The sequence below is a fragment of the Drosophila elegans genome, unplaced genomic scaffold (genome assembly GCF_018152505.1).
Source record: "Drosophila elegans isolate 14027-0461.03 unplaced genomic scaffold, ASM1815250v1 contig_721, whole genome shotgun sequence".
NCBI classification, from domain to species: Eukaryota; Metazoa; Arthropoda; class Insecta; order Diptera; family Drosophilidae; genus Drosophila; species Drosophila elegans.
The window spans coordinates 140,582-163,393 of NW_024546078.1; the positions used below are offsets into that span (position 1 = coordinate 140,582).

At 45.3% G+C, this 22,812-nt stretch overlaps 1 protein-coding gene across 1 annotated transcript in view; it reads right to left on the reverse strand.

The window, feature by feature from the left end:
• Nucleotides 1–21,090, reverse strand: part of LOC108136896 (mucin-5AC) — a 36,561-nt gene extending 15,471 nt beyond the window's left edge. Inside the window, 1 exon segment of the mRNA XM_017258357.2 lies at nt 20,527–21,090. The gene's annotated coding sequence lies outside the window, so the exon portion shown is untranslated.
• Nucleotides 21,091–22,812: the final 1,722 nt, after the last annotated feature.

Below are 22,812 nucleotides of genomic sequence, written 5' to 3' on the forward strand. Positions count from 1 at the left end.
GTTGAAATTGGTTTTAAGGCTTCAGAGCCAGCACCAAATAAAGTAGACAAGCGGTCAGCAAATGAGCCACTCACACGAGCACAAGATCTGGGTGTGTAAAAAGTTGAGAAGAGTTTGCAACGTCCACAGCGTCCATCGAATGTGTCACGTCTCCTGGGTTTGTGGAAAATTAAGATTTTCCACCATGGCGAAACTTGTTTTGGTTTGTTTTTTGCTTGTTAGCCATTGATTTCTTATTGGATTTACTGCCCGCCCCTCCGCACACAGCAGGGCTTTGGTGCAATCAGTTACCGCTTGCGGCTAGGAAATTAAAGCAAATCGCATTACGGCGCTTAGTCAAGGTCGCAGTACACTCGAGCTTGCATAGGTCGCACCCTTCAGTGTATCAGCCAGCTGTTGAGCCTGATTTCAGTTTCTGTTTCTGTTTCTGTTTCATTTGTTTTTTGCTCTCCAGGAAGCGCAGCCAAGTGTTGACCCACGTTTAAACACTCTGCTTCCGACTGACAGAGCTGGGCTTTCTCTTTGGCAAGCCTTCAGCCCTCGCCGGTAGCTCCAGAGCCATCCAGCGCCATCCAGAGCCATCCGGAGCCATCCAGAGCCATCCAGAGCTCGCACTTTCGCACTCTGGCGCTCCCAAGGGGCCCGGTGGAGTGGTTACTGGTGCGCTACACTAACAGAACTTTATCGCTCTGTTTCCGCTTCCGTTACGTTACGTATACGCTCCCCGAGCGTGGCCTCCCGACGCTCATAAGATGTAATTTCAGCGCTGACCCTGCCGTTCGTCCAGCTTGAAAACTTTCCTTCTCGAGCGCAGAACATTTGATTTTATTTATTTTTTTCGATTTGCGCTTTTCTTTCGAAGTGCGCACACAAAACACCCGCACATGTTGGCCTGTTGTTCTGGCGTCCTGGTCGACGAAGCGATTTCATTCCTTCCGGCCCACAGTGGGCAAAGGACATGGTTGGCGGCGTTCAAGTAGCATTTTAAGAAGACCAGAACAGTATTTTCTTATGCCCAATTATGTTTGTTCACCTTTGTGCATGTTGTTTTAAATTTGTACAATGCTATTGGCGGTATTATAGATTATTAACAAGCCAAGTTCTGACACCCTACCCAGGAATACTTATAAAACAATGAAATTTATTAAGTCGTAAGATATTTTTGCGAAACTTTACAGTGATTTCTATAAGATCAGTTCACTGACCGATGGGGTTTTGAAGTAATAAAAACAGTAAACAAAAAAAAATTGACACACCTCTGTTTTACTTTATAAATTAACTTATCAATACTTAAGTGAATGTTACTGTATTGTGTAGTAAAATCAATTAAATATTCGTATTTATTTAAATGTATAATTCGCCATTTATTAGGGTTTTGGATAGCAGAAAAAACTCGATAGTTCTCTCTACTTTTTTTTCTTATTGAAAAGCAGTAATAACAGAATTTTTTTTATTTGTCAAAGAATAACTTTTGTTTATTTCACAGCTTACTGTTTTTAAGTCGTATTCATTTGATCATTATTTAAAATAAAATTTTTTTTTTTGTAAAACAAAATTTAAATTGGGCTTGGTATGATTTTTATGATAGGGAAAAAATAAGCTTTTTCTTAATAAGACTTAAAACATTGAAAAACGTGAAAATGCCAATTTAGACAGTTGTGTTAATGTACTCCTTTTTCATGGTACTTTTTGATAAATTCTTTATGAAACAGAATGATGGGTGATGTTAAAAGTCAGAACGATAGGTAGACGGATATTTTTTTTAGATGTATAAGCATTATTGAATAATTTATTTAATTAATTCCACTGAAATAGATGCTTAGCTGAACATATTGGCCCACTGTGCAGCCATTTGCCCTGCCTTTTCCGCTAGTACTACTACTGTTACTGCTACTGCTACTGCTCCTGCTACTGCTACTGGCAGTTGTGCGCCTCTGGCCGGCTAATGTGCATTTTATTTTCCGATCCCACTGCCGACGGAGCTGAGTCGATTCATTGGCCATTTACTGGCTGGCAGTGCCCCTTCCGCACGGGTTCTACACGGGCATGTGCATGACATATATTGTTTTGGAAAAGATTTCGCACGCCGCAGGAGCTCGATATAATTTTCAGCATTCCATTCCCATCACGTGCATATCTCGCTATGCCAATCTTCATTTGGCTATGAAACTTTTCGGCTCCGTTCTCCTTATCTGGCTGTCTATTCTTTGTCCCGGCTGTTATTGTTTGGAGCGGATCGAATTCTGAGAGGACGTAGGTGGATTGTGTGTTTATGCCTGGCACAACCCTCACAAAGGCTAAGGTGGCATTGGTGGCATCGGTGGCATCGGTGTCTGCCTGCCGCCGACACCGCACTTCACCATAAATAAATCCCCGCGCCGGGACAAGAAGCTCGTTTCGGCTTTATAGTTTTTCAAGTTTGTGCGGCTCAACGGCAACCGCTTTGCCTCGCATTATTCCACTTCGCACGTGTCGCCCATCGAGGCTTCGGATCTTCCTGCCATTGTCATCGCCGGAGCTCCAGCAGTCTATTGAATGGCTCTGTCCCGATTCGATCCCAGTCCATACACGTTTCACTTGCTGCTGCTGCCGGGTGTCCGCTTGTCCGGGTGTCCGCTTGTCCGGTTGACCGGACTGTCCTGCAGCTGCGCCAAGTTCCAAAGTTATGGGGTCAGGGCGTGAGCGGGATTAGGACACGTGGCGTGGCTCATGGCCCGACTTAAAAAAAGAATCTCCTTGGCAATAATTAGCAGAACTTGCCTAGCGACTTGCCTGCCGACGTCACGTGATTCGTGCATGCGGCCTGCAACTTTTCAGCTACGCATCAGGCGAGAGGCGCGAATCGAGAGGCGAGCTTCTGATTGCCGCAATTTATCAAATGGCGCGTGCTCGAGTCGCATTGCATTCGCATTTGTCTTGGCCCGGTCAGAGTGCGCCCTGCCGACGACAAGCAGTCGTGTCAACATTTTAATTGATTGCGTTAAAGCGAGGCCATAATCTGGACCGGTGAGCAGGCTTTAAAGTGCGAATAAATCGCTTCAAATTAAGTAAAACTGCAAACAGTTGTGCCGCTTGCAGTGGGGCATTTGTTCGGGGATTCGAGTTGATAAGGGCTTAAATGAGAACGACGACAGAGGCCGCAAACAAACGACGGGGGAATCAACACCAGGCCGTGCTTAATCCATTATGCAATCGCCTGCCATTATCACATTTGTAATATATTTATTGTCGCAGGCATGAACTATGGTGTGTGCTTTAAGCGGGCCAATTTTGGTGCGGTGTCATAATTATTTGCACTTTAAGGGATCCTGGACCATCGGTTATATGTACACAGGCGTGTGTGTATCCCTTATGGTCGCACGCCTCTGAATTCCACATGAGTAACCCTTCGCGCTTGGTCACTCCGTCCCGGGCTGTGACATATGGAAATGCCAGGCTAGAAAAACCCCGAAAAGGAAAAAAGGAAACGAAGTCCTCGCAAACACTTTGATTCCGCACAAATTTTGCACAGCAGCAAATTTTTCAATTTATAATCAAAACAAGTGAGGGCAGCTGGGATGCCGAGTGAGTCTGATGTCTGCTTGTGGCTGATTAGTATGAACCCTAAGAGGGCGCCTACTGGCCACCCTGCAACCTTGGCACATTCAATCATCAGGCATTCAAGCATTCAAGCATTCAAGCATTCACTCATTCATTCCTGGACTCTGCAGCCAACAAACTGTGAAAAGGGACCTTGAAAGGTGCACAAAATCCTTTGCTCTGCTCCGCACAAAAAGGCGTCGTATCCTTTTATGCCCAACTGCGTTTCTTTTGGCCAGCGAGCGGTCGAGTGTGTGTGAAAGGATTTAGCCACCATGAGTTTGAGTGAGTGCGCAGTGCTTATCCCAACTCCGTCCATCGCCTTTTTTTACCGCCCGCTGCGTCATTTGCTGAATGGCGGTGGGGCACACCAGCGGTGCCCTCATGTTGGCCATATCCGTGTCCTTTGAGCCCTGACTTGCACAATCACTCGGCTTGTTTTATCAGCCCGCCGTAATTGCCGGGCTTTCAAACCCGACTGGCCGCTAGTGGGCGGCCTAGGACTGATTAGTGAGCCGCAGTGAGTCAGCTATTTCCAGTGCATTAGTCATGTTAATTAACCCTAGGCGGAGGCTTTTTCATAATCTAGTTGCCCGAATTACATTACGCTGCGCCCAGGCCCGAGATGAGTTAAATCTATTATTTAATTGCATTTTAAATTCACCAGCGGCCACGGCAAAGGCTTGGCCTCTCTCTCTCTCTCGGTTAGCAGGCTTTCGGCTTACACCCAGAAGGATATGCTTGCACACCGCACCCACAATCGAGGCAGGCAGGCACCTATCTGGGGGTGTTTGGGCCACCCGGACTGGAAACAAATCCGTGCAGAGGACCTACAACGGCAATACAAACATGCGAACATTTTTCATGGCAATCTGCTGGCCAAGTCGGACCTCGGATAAGGTTCTATTGCCTCCCAACTACTACCAACTGCTGCCCCAGGCGCTTTTGGAGACAGCAAAAACGCCGTTGGTACACGGGGAAGCTTCTCGTCTCACTTCACTGTGGCACAGATACAGATACGCCGGGCGGAGGCAAAAACGGCTGCGAAACGAGGCCAAATGTGCGGACAGTTATGAAGATTTGTGATATCGCCCTGTGCAGGCCTAGACAGGCAGCGATATCTGGAGTGATAAGTTGGCCGGGATGAGGCCAATAGATGCCCTTTTATTGCATTCCGTGTATTTGATGTTGTGTTGTGCTGTGCGTTAGTCTGTATAAATTATAGATCAGCAGACACTATCTAGCTTTTTTTCGGAGATAAATGTGAGAAGGAGAAGTGTCTCTTATGTATTTACTGCGAATTAAAAGCAACGCTAACCGTTCCCCCATCGGTCATGGTCAATAAAGGCAACATGCGCTGAGGTTTTCGGCTTAAGCTGGATTCCCCAGTTGCCAATCGGGACCTTAAAGCATCCTTTGGGCCATGCAGCAGACCTCCGGTGGCGTCGCCTTTCAGCCGAGCGCTTGGCTCCAAAGCACATAATTTAGTGCCTGCAGTTGAGGTTCAGTTTCGCCAAAGCTGCTTTACCTGTTTTGCATAATTTCCGTTATTCACCGCCCCCCACCCCCGTCCACCCAACGACAACGTCAACAGCAGCAGCAGCAGCAGCTGCGGTGCATTTTGGGCCCTGCCGAGCATCCTTTCGGACATTAGCCGCCTGTTTAACATTTTATGTGCAGGTGCTGGGCTCGTCAAGCTGAACTCTGTTTGCCCTTCTTGAGATGCGAGTCGAGCTGACTGCTGTCGACTGCTGTCGACTGCTGTTGACACAGTTAAACGCCGGCCCATTTATTATGCGAATTTATTGTGCCTCAGACGGGGAGTTGCCGAAACTTGCGTTCTGACCGCACGGGCTTAAATATTTCCGCCCGAGCTCCTCGGCCAACTCAATTAGGCCCATTGCAGTTGAGTGGGTGTGAGTGAGCTGAGGTGCGTACAAGTTTATGAACTTTGCAGCAGCCCCTCGCACGGACGGGCTGCATGTTGGGCAAACACGCAACGCATTTTCGCACTCACGCAAATTACCAAATAAGCGACGTGCGAATTTGCGTATGTGTGCTGCCCAACTTGCCAACTGCCGGCTTGCGAGGGTGCGGATGGCCCGTGGATGGTCCGCCAGTGGCGCTCAAAGTTTACCTTTGGTTTTTCGTGCAAATTTGATTTGGTTGCTGGTTGCTGCTGTCTGCCGCTTCCGCTGCCGCTGCCGCTGCCGAGGAACTTTAACTTGCGTTTCGGGCCCAGTGCCTGTGATTTTCGGGGATCTGTGGGCGTTTGCATGTGCATATGCGTGTGCAGCGTATTCGTATTCGTGGGCAGGTGCATAGTTAATTTGCACAACAATGCGCCGCTCCGGCGCCTGCTGCATGTAGCTGCGCATCTTTGCCATTAAGTGGTGCAAAGAGCTGGTGTGGGACCGCTAACAGCTCCTAAAAACTCAATTACCAGTTCCCAGTCTGCCTGGTTGCCTGGTTGGCTGGTTGGCAGGTTGGCAGCCGGGGGGCGCTGATGGGAACTGCCTGTTCTGGGCCCAAACTTAAGGCACATCTGACTAACGCCTGACTAGAACCACACCCGTTCAGTTGGACTGGCAGGCATTTTAATTAAAGGCTGCTTAGTGGAAGTTGATTAGGCGAATTGTGTATGTTAATGTGCTCCCAGAAGTGGCAGGCCCAACGCCACCGCCACCGCCACCGCTACCGCCACCGCCAGTTGTAAATTGGGGCGGCGTCCACAAACAGCTGCAGCTGCTCGGAAATACACACCCTCCACCCATGTATTAGAACACAGCTCCGAGGGTCCAGGCCCCATAACGTCAGAATAGACAAACTTTCGACGGAGTTATGCGCGCCGCAGGCCGAACTGCAGTTTCATTTCGCATTCATATGCGAAACTTTGGCGCATGCTTAGCTCGCATTCGCATTCGAACAAAGGCGCTTTAAATCGCTATTAAAACTCGCTCACATCCAGGAGCGGAGCTGATTGGAGCTGAGCTGAGCTGCCCCGCCCCGCCCCGCCCACGCCCACTCGCATGTATATGGCATCCTGGACGAAGGACGCAGGACGAAGGACGAAGGACAGGTTCATAAGTTGCCAGAGCAGAGAGCAGAGAGCAATATTTTGGCAACATTTTGTGTGCGCGCATTAATTTATGCAAATAGTTTGAAAATATTAATGGCGGCCAGCAGCAGCTGCTAGGGTTTTAAGGGCAGCAGGACGAGCTGCAGAGCAGTAAATTGAACACTTGGCCGGTCGGGCGCTTGGGCGTTTGGGCGGCATTTGAATTAAACATTTATGCCTTTATGCCTTTAAAACTTGGACAATTTCCGCTACATTATGGGGCATAAAGGCCAATAAGCCGCACACAGCAGCCCGGCCGAAACTACAAGTAAAAGCAATCGACATGGCAGCGCCGAAAGCGGGCTGCACACTCGGTAATATTATATTATATGTAAGCAAAATGGCGCACAGCACAAGAAATAAACTTATGGCGCACTTCCGCAATAGTCAAACATTTTATTTCATTTTATACACCCCTCTGGCCCTTTGTCCGCTGTTCTGTGCTTGTGTGTGCTTGTGTGCGCTTGTGTGTTGTTGTGCTTACCATCAAATATGGTCAAAGAGCAGTTCGAGAATTAAAACGAAACAAAACGGAAATGCTACAGAAATCAACCAACTGGCATAAACTTTGCGACCCGTGCCCGCTCACCACCCACAGCACAGTTCCACTCACTTTCAGCTTTTTTTATTTCTGGCCGGCTGCCCCGAACAAATCAAGTAAAAAATGTTTGTTCTGTTGTATGTAGTTGGCTGTGGAAAATGGTCATTTCCCGTGCCCAATAAAAGGGCCACGGGCTCGCAGAACTAGTGGCCTTTCGAAGTGACGTGCTGACCAACATCGAGCCCAGCACTAATAGCTTCATTAGCTCGGATGCGCGGTAAATACTCAACTTTTGTTCCCGACCAATTCCGGGCGGCTTTTGTTCTTTGTTAAAGCCACACACATTGTCCAGGCATCGAAAGCCATCAATTCGCTTCAATATTTTCAATCTGCCACGGGAAACTCTTCGGCGGAAGAACCCACCGCAAACGGCGAGAGTCCGTCGAATTAGTTTCCCCAAAAATACAATAAATGGCGCTGAAATATTCTCAAATCTATTTACTGCCACAGAGCTTTTAGCGATTGGTTGATGGGCGAACATTCTTTGATGCAGCTGTAATAAAATGCAATACTGGATGACTGATAAAATGGATTGGGGATATATTTTATCGGAGGGTGGGGCTTTTGTTTACTATAATATTAAAAGCGAATGCAGCTTTCAAACTACAATAGTTCAATTTGAATGCAAGCCATTTGGGCTTAAGGACTGGCGGCTAGGATATTGTGCTCCCGACCTAGTAGCATTTAAATATTTATTCATTGCTTGCCATTTACTTGGACCCCCCTTCAGTCACTTTCAGTCACTTTGTTCTTCCAGACGAATGAAGGAGCACTGCGACCACGTTCGCTCTGATTTTGTATTTAAAGCCCCCCGAAAATTCCGTGCGGCTCAATCGCATTGATGGGCAACGACTGGCGGTATTTATACACCAACAAGCACTGGATTGTGTGGAGTGCGGGAGTTGGCGGGAATATGCAGGACTATGACGGCCCCAAATTCTGTTTATTTTGGCCGTCGCACATCAAAGTATCTGAAAAATGACATGTGCTTGTGCCCGGCGACCCTGCGACCCTGCGCCCCACTTCGGCCCTGGCGGCTTAAAAGCTCAATGAGCGAAATTGTTTGATTTTCCCTAACATTTCATTTGGCAGCTCGCCCTGATGATTGTTGCTGCAGCTATATCGATGCTATTTGTTTGAACGTGTGCCTGTGTGTCCTTCGTTTATTTGCATTTGATGTGAGTGTAAGCTGGCAGCCCGCTGTTTTCGTCGCTGACATTCGAAATAATTTGGCTGGCAAAGTTTGGGTCGTTGCTTTTTAATAAAATACTCAAACTTTTGGCAACTGGAATTAGCAATAAAATGCGCTTTTTGATTGCCAAACCTGCACATCCGCTGGGGCATGGATTTCAGTCTCAGTCGCTCTTTATGGCTGCAATTCAATTGCAGAAGAGTATTGATAGTGAAAACCAGACAAGCACATTAAAAATCCCATTTGGGTCAAAGAGAATTACCCCCCTGTTGCCTTGTTTCTCCCGGACCAAGTACGTTTTTGGAATACAAAAGCAGTAAATAATATGAGATAAAGAAACAAATAAATAAAATGTACAATGGTAAACCAAAATTATTCTCTGACCAACGGACTTAAGCTTTAAAAGGCAGAAAAATCAGAAAACAAATCGCCATATTTTTATACCCTTATTGGCAGTATTATAATTGTAGACAACAGTGAAGGAGACACTCCCAAACATATGGACTGTATACTTTCTTGACCAGTATCACTAAAGGAGTTGAAATAGCCACATCCGACTGTCTCTCAGTTTCTACCCAAAACGAAAGGTTAAGTTAACCCTTAGTTTAGCATAAAATTGATAAAAAACAAGTTTTATATACAGAAAACTGCTTACGAAAAAACAGTTTCCACGTTCTGGAACCGACATCTAAAGGGTTCTAAAGGGTTGTTGTTTATTAATAAAATAGCCTGTTGAAGGCATCCTGGAGCAAAAAAGTTTAATTAAAAGACAATTAAAGAGAACGAAGATACTGCCCTTTGCAGCAGAAAGTATAGAAACAACATGTATGATGGCGAAACCTAAGCTAGGCATCCACAAAAACTAACTTCTATCGGAAAGACAAAAAAATTGTTTGTAAAATGTTAGACGTAATATTATTATAGGTAGTCAATTTTTAGTTTTCAACTCTAAACAAATTAATTTTATAGAACAGCCCCTTATACCCTTGGTCCTAATTAGAACATTTAAATTGTCTTTAAATCCAAATAAACGTACGAATTTTAAGACAAAAATCAAAAAACAGACCACTCTGTGCCAGTAGTACCACTTTTGTTACAATCTGAAAAAGTAGATGTCTCGCTAGTGCTCTACAGCGTTAAAAAATAGGTTGATTGAGAAGCCGATTGAATTACCACCAAATTTATATATATATATGCTTATGGTGATAACAAAAAAAAATCTTTGTGGTTTTTATTATAAAATATATGCTGCAATAAGTTAAAAAATAAGAAACCATTTTTTTAAGGGCAACATTAAAAAAAATAACCTTACAAGCCGCATTTTTTCCACCACTGTACACCTTTTTTATGGCCGAAATAATAGGACAACTATGTCATTTTAAACAAAATCACCTCTTAACGAGGTTAAAAAAGTCGTGACGATCGCACGCTCAACATATAAAACATCTGATATCAAATTTTCTGAAGAAAAATATTTATGCATTCGACTAAATAAAAACACTTTTAAAATAATTCCCCTCGGGCCGCTTCATCCAGATATTTTGTCTACATAGGCATTTTTTATTAAAGCGTGACAAATGGGAACATACAAAAAAGGAAGCAAACTTCGGCAAGTCCAAATTTATATACCCCTGCAACTAATCCAAAAATTAAAAAATTTTTAAAACAGCAATATTTTGATTTTTGGTCTTTTATTTTATACAAGCAGCTATTCGATAAAGCCAGTCGGCCAAAAATATGAACAACGAATAATTATAAGAAAAAGCTTAAACTCGACACAATCTTGCTTCAACTTGGCAGCGGCCACTCATAACAAGGTGTCAAAAACAACAGTTTGGCGAACTCTGCAGGGTTAAAATATCAAAAATGATAAAATCACTCATCTTTTGCCTCGACACAAGGATGCTCGACTGCAATTTGCCGAAAGTCATCTAAGTACTGACTGGAACATGGTAAGCTTGGAATTATGTAAACTTCTTTTAAGTCTTTTTAATTTAAAGATCATAGTTTCAGATGGGAAAAAGTAAATTCCCGTAGTTTTGAAGGCTGCAAATACTACTGAAGAGTGCGGCGAAATAAATCATCTTTATTTTTCTAGCGAAACTTTGGTGGAGGCTCAATAATAAATTTTAATTCAAAAATTAACAGCACCGACTACATGCGCATATTAAGTGAAATAGAGAAATGCCCTTCATATTTCAATAAGATATCGCTCGAATTCATGTCAGCAATGCTACCAAACATTATATGGTCGATTGTTCTGTGCCTGCTTGCTCCCCGGACTTAAGTCCAAAAGAAAATAGTGGGGCACCTTATAAAGACAGGTCTATGCCAATAGCCAGTAGTGTATTAACAATGAAGAGCTAGGGACTTCTGTTATAACAGAATGGGGAAGACTCGATGTCAGTCCCCTAAACTCTATGAAAAAAAATTGTTTTGTGTTGCAAAATCTAATGGAGCTCTGGTTGACAATCAACAAATTTAAATCGGCCAAATAATTTACACATCAAATTTATGTATGCCACAATACAAATTTAAAATAATATGTCTGATAACTTTGAATCGAATCAAAAAAAGTTTTTGTTGTTTTTTTTAATGAAATTTTCATTTTGTTATAACAAAGCAATAAATATATATTCACTTTGAAACTATTAATACTGATAAAAATATTTGTAAAATTGATAGTATCTTATGATTTTGAAATGAATCTTATGTAGCTGTCCATAGAACGATATATTTTTGTTATAGCTGCAACGGTATATAAACATTGACTTGCTGAAGATTGCTTCCTTTTTGTTAAAAATATTTGTTGTTTTTAAAATTTAGCTAGCTTTAAATATTTTAAAAGAAATTGTTTCCACATGGTTACCACAAATATCTACACCATGCATACAACTATTTTAGTTCGCGCTCTGAAAAGACTGTTTTCCACTATTCACGCTGTGCCAAACCTTAATTGCTTTTTATTGTGTCTTAATCTTTTCTTTTCATCGTATACTGGTCTTGAAATCTATAAGAACCGGGTTAAAAATTAACTTACATTCGGGCAAATGTCGGTAACTATATGTTTTCAATATTGCTTAAACAATTTGAAGAGATTTATCGATTTGAAATTACAAGTTATTCTAAGGGTAACTAACAAATTATAATGAATCCTATTCAACACCAACGAGTTCATTTCAGACAGCATGTAAGTTCACCTGCGAATCGCACAGAGGAATAAGCTAATTAATAACTTAAATACGCAAATATAAGTAATTTGCGGTTGCTAAACATAATCAGGTAACATCAATTGGATTCGCACGTGCCCCTCGATGTTTTTTGTGGTGCCATGCCAAGGCAATTAATTTTTAATTGCCTCACTTTCCCAAACATTTACACAGGCGAATGCGAAAAGTTCAAAAAAGAATTGTTAGCGGAGGTGTCTGCCAAAGTGCGGCGTTAATAATGAGACGGTGCTAATTGAAGTTCAATGCGAAAACAGCCAAAAGTAATTGACAATAAAAAGCGAAACGACATTTTTCTTCAGCAGACTGAATTTTTGATACCCTTACTCGCTTGGGGTCTGGGTGCAAAAAAAACGATGCCAAGCCGATCAAGAACAGCAGCTTTAAAGAGCTGAAGATGTCTCCCCTGCTGGACTGCCAACATGATAATAGCCTCATCATGGGTATATTAAAACAATTCGATTTGGGGCCAATGAAATCCCAATTTCCTGCGGATTTCTGGCAAAAATAAAAGCGTCAATTATTGCATTATAAATTCCGCTCAAGTACAAACGACAGCAACAGAAACGCACGAAAAAAGTGACCAGAAAACTCACGACTTAAAGTGCTGGTCGAGAGATGGTTTTCATGCCCAAATAAAGAGAAGAACGCAGCAAAACAGAAGCGAAAGGTTCGCTCCCTGTTGCTTTCGCAGGCCAAAATGTTTGGACACACTCGTTCTCGTTCTCGTTCCAGGCCCACAGAACTTGCCAATGGCCAAGAGAGCCCCATTAGCACAGCCGAGAATAAAGCAGAACGACAACCGCAGCAACCAAGACTTGCGGCTGGCTGCTGCTGGCATGCTGCGAATGTAGGTCACCTGAATGCGTAGCTTTCGGTTTTTATAACGTTACCGAAAATCATCTCCAATCGTCCGCTCCACTCTCTGAATCAGAGTCTGGTTCTGGTTCTGAATCTGCATCTGTATCTGTATCGGTACCTGTGCCTGTATATCTTTCGTAAATGTGCAGATGTGGCGCAGTTCACAGATTCTCCGCCGAAGCCTTGTTCACTTGGAATAATGCTCTTGACTTGAGGTGGGGGACAGGTGGATCAGATCAGATCGGGTCGGGTCGGATCGGATCGGATCGAAACGGAACGGAACGGGGACCTTAGGGGTAAGCCGTGGCTAATTGCCGCACTTAGGGCCTCAAGTGCACACTCTCTCAAGGCGCGTCAAAATATACTCGTACACTCCAAACAACGGCCAACGACAAATCCTCTTGAATGGGGAAGAGCCAAACAATCGAGTTGCGTGCGAGCTTAAGGCTGTCCGATGGTCTGATGGCTTGATGGCTTGATGGTTTGATGGTTTGATGGTCTGATGAATGGGAAGCAAACAAAGCGCTGCGAAGAGACGGCCGCAAACAAATATGCCAATAACCTATTGATGTGTTCGATACGCTTTTTATTGTGTCCATTGTGGATTGATATTCTACAGCGGCAAAAATGAAAGTTGCCGGGCTAGAAACCGACCTCGGGTGGGACTGCGGTGGGTAGGCGGGATTTTCGTACTATGGTCACGCACGAGACAGTAGCGGCACATACTGAGCCAGAGATCTGGAGAGCCCGCGGCGCAGACTCATCGCCAGGTGAAAAGAAGTTAATGCCAAAAAGTGCAACATCACGTTCGGCAGCGCAGGCGTTTTGGCCAAAGTGAGAGCACAGCCGTCATCGGTTTGTGTGCGCCGCTAATGAAGGCGGCTGTGGACAACCTACTGACACTTTGACCGATTTTTAGCATACTAAATATAGTAATTTTGTCATTATGGTTTATTATGCGCCTTTCGCCTGCCGCTGCCGCTGCCACAGTTTCCGTCACAGCATTTCTCCGCCATTCAATTTGTGCCCGTTCCGAGCTGCATTCTTGACAGCCCCGGGCAGCCGTAACAAACCGATAAATCCCGGCTCACGGCTCCAAGAATCTATGATTGCATGTGCGAATATTGCCGATCGGCTCGGATGTGTTAATTGAGACAGAAGTCAACCAGTGGGAAACTTTCTGACCCATTTCCGCTGGCTGCTCTCCTTTCTTTCCATTTCTTTCGGCTTTGTGACGCCGAAGCCTCTAACCCACGAGTTCTAGCCGCTGGAGCGGGGAAAGAGCGAGCGAGCGGGAAAACTGGTTCTGGTGCTAAGTATATGCTAATGACACTTACTTTTCGGCTATTGGTCTCTGGTATTTCGGTCAAAGTTATTAACTTAGCCGCTGCTCAGCTGACGCATCATTGGCTTTGCGAGCGTGAGCTGAGCCCCTCGGGAGCTTGGCTAATGGCACTGCAGTTGCAGTCGCCGTGGGAGCTGATGGGAGCTCTAATGTGTCCAAATTGAGGGGCGTCTCAGTAGCCAAGACCCGATTCGGTGCTTATTAGGCGTGGAGTTACACAAGCCTCTGGCGAATGCCGAGTGGAAAACACGCACGTTGCCCAAGCGTGTAATTGGGATGACGACCTTAGACCCCGTATTTCTTGGCTTGCCGTAAATAGAGCAATAATTGCGGTTCCGCGCACTCGGCTGCAGCGACAACATCAACATCAATGCATCATCGCGGCGTATACTTAATACCCCGAGACCGAAAGTTTTGTGGCCGCCACAACAGGAAGGCCTGTGGGTGGAGCTGTGCCCAAAGTGGCCCTGCACCCTTGTTACAAGAGTTTTACATTTTGGTTGCTACTTTGGGGCTTCGTCTTTATGACCACCCCCTCGAAGAGCCACTGGCTTCGTTTCAGCGGAGCATACTTTCCAGCTCTCGCACACTTTGTGGCTTTCATGAATTTTTCCATTCTTCGGGCGAAGTGCAATAAATCATAATTTGCTACTTTTTCTAATGGATTATGGACAGTGGCGGCAGCAGCAGCAGCATACTGTTGGCATCCACTTGGGAGAGCTCTTAAGTGTTGATTGACCAGCTCATGAATGCGGTGAGCGGTCGGGCGGTGGCGGTGGCGATGGCGATGGCGATGACGATGGTCCGAACGATCGCTCAAAGGGTCAAGAAATTAATCATGCCGGATGAGCTGAGTGCTATCTACGGAGCGCATCGTGGCAAATAAAATTCTCAATTAATGCTTTAAAGTCGGCTGCACAAGAGCGAATAATAATTTCACAATTATTAATTGTGTTTTCCGTTATTTTTTTAATTACTGCTTGCTTTTTGCCATGGCAATTCAATTTGTATTTTGTGAAAGTGATTGCACAAACCCTGATAAAATGGCAAAAACGCTGAACAAATTTACTACGCATGATGTGCATTGTTATTATTAATATATTATTGTAAGGCCGTGGACAAAAGCCGCATTGGAAAAAATGTGCTGTGGCTATGCTTTTTCCCTAATGTGATCCAACACAAATTGAGCCATGCAGACCATCAATTGTGCGTTCGATGGCGCGTTGATGATGCTGTGTTGACGCGATGAAATGCGGCTTGTGGCGATTGGTTTGTGACGAGTGCGCCAGTTGAATAAGCCGCTTAATTAGATATAACAAGTCGCTTAACACAAATAACTCCCCCTGAAGGTCGCCCAACGCACCAGCGTTTCTGACAAAAGATTACAAAACTGTCCGCCTGTCCGCCTGTCAGATCTGTCCGTCTGTCCGTCGGTTTGACTGGCGGGCAATGCCAAGGGTCAAGTCTCATAATTTGGGGCACCAAGAGTTATGTAACTGAAGAGCTCGTGTTTCCCGGCCGAAGAGGAAAAGGAAGGACCCGGCTTGTCGGGACACCGCTCTAACCAAGCATAAATTCCCCAGTGACCTATTACCCCTTGCAAACTATGACAGCCGACTGCCAAATGTGTCAAAAGTTCAAAGTCATCCGGCCGTTCCAGTGCCGAAAAAGGGTTCAGCTGTCCGACACCGGAGTGCGGCATAATATTAACACAGATGCGCATGAATTATTCGAGACTCCGGTTGTACTACCAGCCAAATAAAATGATTATTGGCCGGCAAACAAAGGCGGGTCCACTAACCGCTCGTGTCTGCATTCTGGCCAGAAGAACACTTGGCACTGCACGCGATGAACTGAGGCTGCTTCTGTGTCTTGAACCAGTCCAATATATGTATAAATTGAATTAAAAATTCCGCACCGCCTGCCAGTGTTCCGCTGGTGGGGCAAATGCGAAAAATGTTTATTAATAAATTTGCCCTGAACAAAGTAAAATGATTTCCCAACTTTGGCCGGCTCACTTGAAGTTCCCATGACGTGTGCCACACAGCCCCGAGTGTGTGTGCCAGTGTGCTAGGGCCACAAGTCAGCGTCAGGCGATGACGTTGATGCCACTGCAGCTCGCAGTTTGCAGTTTGCAGCCGAGCTGAGAAGTGCCCAAATGCACGGCCACCAACGTCAAAAACTTTCAAATGCTTTCAAATTAGCGTGTGTGCCTGGACCCGAAAGTCGTGCGACCGACAGCAGGGTGGCCCTGTTTCGGATTCGGTCTCAGTCCCAGCTCTATTACTTTGAAGTGAGCAGCAAAGGGGGAAAGACTGCCAAAGTACACACAGGAAGTTGAGCATATCCCAATTTTTTCTGATTTTCGCATTTTTACTTGATTAGTGCCTTATTGAAAACCACACTCATTCCCAACAGTCAAGAAGTTGTAGAATCTTCTATAGTTTTTATAATGTCCTTGATATTCATTTTTAAACTCATTTACATACTGCTAAGGGGATGTTTGCTAGTCCACAAGCTATTAAACTTTTTTTTCAATACTAAGGGTTCCCTTCAAGGAAATTCATTTCTCTTGTGCGAAAGGGTTAATGAGGGAAAAGGAAGCGTAAAAGATGTTGAACCTTTAGCTTGTACATATATAGAAGAAAAAACCAATTTCATGAAACCCCTCTTACTGGACCCCAGCTTTTGTGTCCTGCTTTTGGAGGTGGCTCCTTGACAAAACCCAATCCATATGAATTTGAATCTGTGAGCGAGTGCCAAACTTTAGTTCAGGGCATTGGGCTGCAAGGCAAACAGAAGAACTCTTGCTGTTCAACTTCGTTGGCGGCAACAATTTTCTCTTTCTTAATTAAAAGCAATCTTATTTATTAGTTCGGCACACACACAAACACTCGGGCTGGGGAAGCGGTAGCGATGGAGACACTGGCTGCAGATACAGACAAAGATACAGACACAGACACAGATACAAATACATATACAGATGCAGATACAAATACAGATGCAGAGTCTAAGCCAAGCCCATTAGATGGCTATGTGCTGGCTCTATAATTGGCGAAAATTATTTAATTATTATTAAGTGCTGCATCCTCGGAGCAGAGCCAGGACAGCCCGGTCCGCTCCGGAGGCGAGTTGCCGAGCTGCCGAGCTGCCGGAGAACTTTGGCTGCCTCTCAAGTCGACATCAAGTGGGCTGGAGTGGGCTGGAGCTGGTCCCGATGGCTTGACTCCGCTCCGAAGTTCGGTTTTTACTGCTTCCATTTGTTTATCGTCGGTTGCGCAAACTTCTGCCGCCTTGGCTATTAATTTCAGTTGCAATTTCTTCGGGCTTCGTTTTGCTCTTACTGCAGTGCAACTGCCATAATTAGACTGAAATCTAATTTGGTAATCGCACATATGCAAAGCCGGGCCCACATTGAACAATGACGATGTGCGGCCGCCTCAATTGAGATTTGGGTTTTGGGCTTTGGGTCTTGGGTCTTGGGTTTGGTTGGGTCTGGGGCTTACCCCTTATCCGCCGAGTTGCATGTAATTAGTTTGCGGCGCGCATTGTTGTTGACAGATGAGGCTGCTGCCGCAGCTGCTGCACTCCTCCGTTTGTTAACTTGATTAATTAAAATGCAGCAGCTCTTAATGGCGATGGCGTGCTCATTTGCCATGAGTTTGTTATGTGCAAGTTTATCAGCTGCTTATGCAACGGCAGCGACTCCCAGGTCTTGGCCCATTCTCCGAATTGTGATTTGACAACGAGCAGGCCATTGGTGCTTCTTGAATGCCTTGGGATCTGGTTCTTCCAGAGGCAGGCGGCAGCTCCCTAATTGGGCCAGGTCCAAAAGGAAGTGGGCTGGAAAGCGGACCCATCTATAATTTCAGATCCAGTCACTGCAGCAGCAGCGGCAACTCTTCTGCTGTTGTTGCAACGCAATCTCTGGACTGCCAAGCTGAGTACTAAGCCAGAGCCGGAGAAAAAGCCAAAGCTAAAGCCAAAGCCAGAGCCAAAGCAGAAGTAGAAGCAAAATCAAAAGGCTGAGACTCTGGCTGAGCCGTGGAGTCACGCTGCTTTATTTACAGGGTGGGCCCAAATAACTGTCGCACTTAATTTTTGAAATAAAAAACAAACCATGAGATATTTTAAGTAACAAATATTATTTATTTAATATATATTAATATAGCTTACATTACTAAGACTTAAGTTCTAATCTTTCCCCTTTGTATTTTCGGGCGAGCTTCAAACGTTTCTTAAAACTATTGCAAGCGGCACGCACCACATCATCAGGAATTTCATTCCAAATTTTTGTCAAGTGTCGCTTAAACTTTTCCAAATTCATCTTTTTAAATCCTTTAGTCTATCCAGCATGTAACCCCATATGCAGAAGTCTAAAGGATTTAGATCTGGTGACGATGGAGGCCACTCATCAACAGCCATGAAACATGGAATGTTATCTTTGCACCAGTGCTGAACAGTTTTGGCCTTATGAGCCGGAGCAGAGTCTTGCTGGAAGCAAAATGGCTTATTCCCGAACAGCTTTGATGCATGGGGATAAAAATGGCCCACAAGCACTTCATCCAAATAATATTTGGCATTGATTTTCACGCCTTTATCGATAAAAAGAAGGGGTAACTTACCTTTTTCAGATATGGCCCCCCAAACCATGACAGACGTTGTGTTTTGGAATCTCTCAACAGCAATTTTTTCTGTTGAAATATCCTCCATACTTGCTGCATACACCCGATCATTCTGCGGGTTCAGGCTTTTTTGCAATATGAACAACTTTTCATCAGAAAACACAGTATTGCAACCTGCGTGCCGCCGAAGTAACTGCCCACTTCTTTCCTGTCGCATTTTTTTTTGACGTTCTGTCAGACCATGAATTCTTTTTTTTTTGTAAGGTTTCAGTCCCAAGTCATCTTTTATGATGTTTCTAATTGTTTTGCGGCTCACATTCAGCTCATTGGCTAGTTTTCGAGCTGACCTCGCACAATTTCGCCTAATTCTTTCACGCACATTCTTTATTATTTTAGGGGTTCTAACACTTCTTTTCCGACCAGTTTTTTTGGCTATATCAACACTTCCAGTTGCCTTCAATCGAGCCACAGTGCGCTGAACAAATCGCCTATTCACATTGAGATTTTTTAGCAACTTCACAATTTCACTTGTTTTTTTTCCTTGCAAATGCAAGTTTTGCACTAGCTCCCGTTTTGCTTCCATCGTCGCCAAAATTCTAACTTGCACTGATCTTATCAGCAATAAACCCCGTTAGTTACGAAATAAGATAAAGAAAGAAGAAATGAAAAAACAAAAAGAATAGAAGCACTTGTTTAAGAGTGCCGAAGCTTTGAAAAAGTGCGACAGTTATTTGGGCCCACGCTGTATTTAACCGCAACAGTAACAGAAACCGCAATAAGAACAACGGCAACTGTAGATGCAACTGCAGTAGCTGCTCTAATCTCGGCCAGCCAGTGGCACCAGCACCAGCACCAGCACCAGTTCCGCCCATCAGCTGGGTGGAAAGTAACTCAAACTGTGCTGCGTGGCGGCTGTCAGCTTAAGTCTCTACTAACCAGGCTCAAGCCCAACGGACAGCTGCTGGAGACTGCGGGTTCGGGAATTGGGGAATTGGGGGCTTGGTCTGGGGATGGGGATGGCTTTGGAGATGGGGATGGGAATGGGAATCTGCTAATGCTTGCATAAATATTATACAGATTGCGGCATTGTTCGCCCTGCTTTGCTGCGCTCTCAACTGTTGCTGATGTTGCTGATGTTGCTGCTGCATGTGGTGGCCATAATGCAATCGTAGGCCAGCGTCAAGTTGGTTTATGTTTGTTTTGGGTTTGGCATTCCGAGTTTTTAGTAGTTCATTAAAATCACATCGGCCTGTACCGCACCGTCCCCCCTTGTCCGTCCGTCCGTCCGTCCCCCATCTGTGAGCTCGAATTCCGGGTACTGGGGAAAAAGTTCTCGGCTCTTGGCCAAGTACATTGCCTCATGTAAGCCTGGCCAACTGTAGCTGAGGCATTTCAACTTGTTTCCAGCTACACGTGTGTGGCTGCCAATCCCCCGTGAGTGTGTGTGTGTGTTTGTATGTGTGTGTGTGTGCATCATGTGTGTGGTACTTGTTTCTTCTGCACTTAGTGGTGTGGCGATGCTGCTGCTGCCGTTGACTCTTTTATGCGCCCGTTCTAAATGCCCACCACTTTGGTTGGGTTTGGCTGCCGTTGATAGCCCGTCCTACTCCTTAATTAAAGACAAGTTTTAATTTCACTCTTTCCGGGACCCCTCTCCGCAGCCCCCGATCCAATCCGATCCAATTCCATCCATTTAGCCAACTACGGTGGCCAGTGCCATAAATATTAATATGCGGAATAACACTCACACACCGGACACCCTCGCCGGGATAAACAATTTAAAACTTGTAAATATTTTCGTGGCAATCCGCTTTGTCGCCACTTGGCTGTCGATGTGGATGTGGATGCGGGTGCGGGTGCAAAAGCAGGAGCTTTGGGCGGTGCCTCCCGAGCTGCCCACCCAGTCCCGATGTCGGCTGACGCCGCAGTTGTTTCAACAGTTTAAGCAAAGTTAATCCCGGCTGAATGCAAGGCTTACCTGTTGACGCCACTGCTACGTGTTAGGGGGGAGCTCGCGGAACCAAAAACCAACAAATCCATAAACAATACGACAAGGACAGCAGTCAGTGCAGTCGGTGCAGCGGGAGCAGCCGACAGGAATTTAGCGCGCACTGAATATGAATATGAATACGAATACGAATATGAATATGAATACGATTACGAACACGAAAACGAACACGGATACGGACACGATCCTGATTCAGAAGCTGAACCGTGCAGCACGACGTGTGTGTGGGTTCCCGCTCAGCGGAATTCAATTCAACCGTGATGTACTTTGTATTTTGTTTTAACTCTTTCAATAACTGGCGATTTAATTAAAATCGTGCCACATTCGAATCACGGCTCATTGCACGCACAACTTTTGCACTGCATGGATATAGGAGTTCGCTCTGTTCGCTAGGATTATATCCTTTGGCTGGTTGTGTTCGTTCGGTCTGTTGATTCGGTGGACTGGTTGGTGGTTTTTTCGGTTTGCTCGGCACTCGTTCTTCTGTCGCAACGCACCAGACGCTGTAAGCGCTCGCAGTGAACTGAACGTGGGGCTGGCGCTTCCAAAAGACTTTTAAACATGTTGCCAAGAAAGTCCAAGAAGTTGGCCCGAAAGAAAAGTAGACGCTCCACGCCGCAGAGCCAGCACACACACACGGCCCCAAATGGTCAAGATGACGAGGCAGAGCGGAGAGCAGAGAGAGCCCGAAAGAGAGATCGCGAGCGAGTTTACCTTTGCCGGCTGCGCATGCGCCCAAGTTTCCCGCTCTTAGCCAAGAGCATTGCGACCGGGCCACGAACTGCGGCAGATGAGTGCGGCGTTGCAGTCTTCTCGACTTGCCGATCAGTGCCAACCAGAAGCAGCCAGGTGGAAGTGGGTTCAGGCCCTCGGTGAACCACTGCTGACTTATGACGCCACTAAATCCACGGGCCCACGCAAATTAATTAAGATTACAAAGGCCAGAAAGCTTGTGCAACTCCGGCCAAGCGATCGGCGCCGACCTTTGACATCCGAACCACCGGGCTGTGTCCCTCGCAGGCATCTTAAATATCAACAGCATTATCGGTCGGTCATTGAGCAATGCCTGGCCACATCCACATCCACATCCACATCCACATCCACATCCACATCCACATCCCCATCCATATTGCTGGCCGGGCCAATTGCGAATCGAAACACACTCGATAGCAGCACAGCAGCATAATTGGGCCTGGGAGAAATCTAGAACCCAGTAACAACTGCAATCCAAGCGACCGGGCAACTGCCGTCTGCGGAGCACTTTCTTTGCCGTTTTCAATTTAATGCATAGTTACAGGAAGAACGCACACAGTCGCTCTTAGAAATGCCCACAACGACTGGCACTCACATTTCATTTTCATGGCACCGCAACTGTGCCATGCTTATCCTGGTGGCTGATGTCTTTGTTGCTCTTGTCGTTGCTGTTGTTGCTGTTGCTCTTGTGGTTGCTGTTGCTATCATTGTTGCTGCCCTATTTGCACTGTGACGACAATCAAGCCCATATGTCGGAGAGTCCGGCACGTCTCCTACGGATATAGGTATAGATAAAGATAGAGAAACAGATACAGATACAGATACAGATACATTTACAGATACACATAGACATAAATACAGACAGAGATTCAGATGCACAACGTTACAGACACTGATGTAGCAAGAGCTATGGATGGGGACACGAACGGATGGCTTTGCTAAATTACTAGCAACTTAAGCGCATCTGCGGTGAATTCAATTAAACAATTTACCATTTCTGTTGATTTTATTTTGCCAGTGAAAATAAGCAACCTACTAAATGGTTGCTTGCTTCTAGTGTTGCTCTGGCAGCTTGGATGTGCAATATTTGGTCAAATGAAGTGTGAGTATGAATGCCTGGTTGTGTGGATCTAACAATTTGAAGAGCGTCCATGTAGCCGCTTGTGCTTCGGCTTCTGTTGCTTTGGCATTTACCGAAAACATCAAGTGTTATGCAAATATTTGTGTATGAACGTTTTTTTGACTTCACTCCGGCTCCGGATCTGACCATTTGATTTATCACTGTGGTCTAAGTCGCCAGTGAAATTTCTACATCACTTTGCATAGAAATTTCTCATTATCCATGGCTCTGACACAAACACTTTCATATACTTTCAGTTTCCTCGCTCTACCCATTTATCAGCTAATTAAAATATGCTTGCAACTCAAATCGTGGCCAACTCACGAGCTCCACTAATGTGCTAAACGTATTTGCAAGTTCACTAATTACACCGGTGACACTCA